Genomic DNA, 2500 nt, shown 5'->3' with positions numbered 1-2500 from the left:
GCGGCTCGCTCCGGGAGCGGGGAGCTACGGAGCGCTCCCCGAGTCTGCATTTAGGGGGACGAAGGCCCTGCGCGGCGACCGCGACGACGACGACGACGACCGCGACGACGACGCCCGCCGGGCCGCAGGCAAGGGGATCGGGGCCGCCGAGGGAAACGCTTCCCTCGCCGAACCGCCTGACCGCCTTCCCTCCGGGCACCGGCGGGACGCCGCCGCCGCCGCCGCCGCCGCCGCCGCCGCCCGCCGCGGGCAACGGGCCTGCGAGGCGACCCCAGCCGCGCCGCCGGGGTGGCCCCCGGACGGCGATTGATCGTCAAGCGACGCTCAGACAGGCGTAGCCCCGGGAGGAACCCGGGGCCGCAAGTGCGTTCGAAGTGTCGATGATCAATGTGTCCTGCAATTCACATTAATTCTCGCAGCTAGCTGCGTTCTTCATCGACGCACGAGCCGAGTGATCCACCGCTAAGAGTTGTCTGGCTTTCGGGCGCCGCTCAGGCCGAGCGGCCCCTTTGTCTCTCGCGCCGAGGACGCGCGGGCGCGCGCCTGGCTTCGACCGTACGAGCACACAGAGAAACGGAAGGGGAAAAAAAGAGATCGGAGAAGCCCACGCTCCGAAGGACCGCCAAGAGGCGGGGGAGCCCGCGCCCCCGACCGCCTCCCCCCGCGAGGGGAGACGCCGACCTCACATGCCGTCCTTCGGAGGCGGCCCAGGCGCCCGGGCTCGGCCCGGCCTCCGCGCGGAGGGCCACGCGGCGCGCGCCGGGCACGCGGGGGGCACGGCGGCCCGCCCGCTCTCGCTTTCACGGGACGACGCGCACACACACACACACACGGCTCGGGCCACACGCGGCCGGGGGCGCGGCCGTCGGCCCCCGCACACGCCGGCTCCCCTTCGGCCCCCTTCACCGCGGGGCTCGCGGCGCGCCGCCGCGCCGCCGCGCGGCCGGCTCTCTCTCTTCCACGGCGGCCTCACCCCGCTCGAGACGGCACGCGACGACGGCCGTGCCGCCGGCGCGCCTTCCCGCCCGGCGGGACCGCTCCCGCCGGGCGGGCCAGCGTCCGGGCAGACGCGCTCCGCCGCCGGCCCCGGAGGCGGACGCCACCGAGACCCGAGCCGGCGTCGCCAGCGCCCGAGGCCTGCCGGACGGCAGGCCCCGCCGTCGCCGGGGCCGCACTCCCGGGGCCCCCGCCGCCGCGTCGCACCGCCGGGGCCCCTTGCCTCGGCACGCGCCCGGCGGAAGGCGTACGGCGCTGAGCCGGGGGGCAACGCCCGCTCTCCTCGTTTTCACGCGGAGACCGGGCGGGGGAAGCGCCCCCGCGGCCGCCCGCACGCCTTCCTACGGCCCACACGCGGCCGGGAAGGGCGACGGAGGACGCGACGTGCAGGGCCCGGGACGGGACCGCCGCCGGCGACGGCGGGCGCCCTCCGGCCGACCGTCCCCGCTGGGGGGGACACCCGTCGAGCGGCGCCGCCGCCGCTCGGCACGGGGTCGCCCACGCTCGCGGGCCTCCGCCGACGGAGGGCCCGCCGGACGCTCGCCCCCCGGGCGGGCGGGCGATCGAGCCGGGCGGGGGACGGCCGGCGGACGGCGCCGCCGGTGCGTTCGAGGAGGAAAGGCCGCCGAGGGGAGAGGGGCCGGACGCGCGGGACGCGGCGCCGCGCGCGCGAGACACCGCGGCAAGCGGGCCGAGGAGAGAGCGCGGCGGGCCCCGGCGGCCGCAACCCCGCGGCCGAGGAAAGGCAGAGAGCGGGCGCTCTCTGCCGGCGTCGCCCGTTACGACGAGGCGAGCGGGTCGGCCCCCGCGGCCGACCGCGCGCCGCGGCCTCTCCGCCGAGGCCGGGCCGCGGAGAGGGGGGGGCAGGGCGCCCCTCCCCGGCGCGGCGCGGTTACCCCCGCGCGCGCGTGCGGCAGGGACGACGACGACGACGACCACGACGGAGGGAGCGCGGCCGGCGGCCGCGGACACCACCGCAGGGGCTCGGCGGGAGTAGCTGCTCCCCACCCCTCAGTGGCGCCGCACCGCCGCCCGGCGACAACCGCCGCCGCCGCCGCCGCCGCCGCCGGCACCGCCGCCGCCACGGCGGGCCGCGCCGAGCCGCCCGAGTCTTTAAACCGCCGCCCGGCTCGCCGGCCCCCTTTCGGCACCCCCGCAGCGGCGTTTGGCGACGCCGAGGGGGGAAACCTGGGGGGGAACCGCCGAGGCGCGGAGCGCTAGGTACCTGGCCCTGGGGCGAGGGAAACGACCTGCATGGCCCCGCCGGGGTGCCTCCCCCGCTGCCGCCCTCGGGGGAGCGTCCACCGGCGGGGGCGCGCCCGCCGTCTGCCGCCACCACCGCCGCGTCCTTCTCGGGGCCCGGGGTTTCCCTCAGTAGCCCGGCGCTGCGCCCGAGAGGACCGCCGCGGCTCGGGCCGCCCCGCCGGCGCGGGGACGCGGCCCGACCGCCGAGCGCGCCGCGCCCGCGCCCGCGCGCGCCCCGAAGCGCGGCCCGGAACGCCCG

At 79.8% G+C, this 2500-nt stretch overlaps 1 non-coding gene across 1 annotated transcript; it reads right to left on the bottom strand.

The window, feature by feature from the left end:
* Positions 1 to 318: 318 nt before the first annotated feature.
* LOC134426064 (5.8S ribosomal RNA) lies at positions 319 to 471 on the bottom strand. Its single transcript, XR_010029859.1, has one exon. It is a non-coding gene; the product is annotated as a 5.8S ribosomal RNA (ribosomal RNA).
* Positions 472 to 2500: the final 2029 nt, after the last annotated feature.

The sequence above is a fragment of the Melospiza melodia genome, chromosome 17 (genome assembly GCF_035770615.1).
Source record: "Melospiza melodia melodia isolate bMelMel2 chromosome 17, bMelMel2.pri, whole genome shotgun sequence".
Classification (NCBI taxonomy): domain Eukaryota; kingdom Metazoa; phylum Chordata; class Aves; order Passeriformes; family Passerellidae; genus Melospiza; species Melospiza melodia.
Note: the sequence above shows the minus strand (reverse complement) of the source record. Positions and strands in the feature narration are given on the sequence as shown.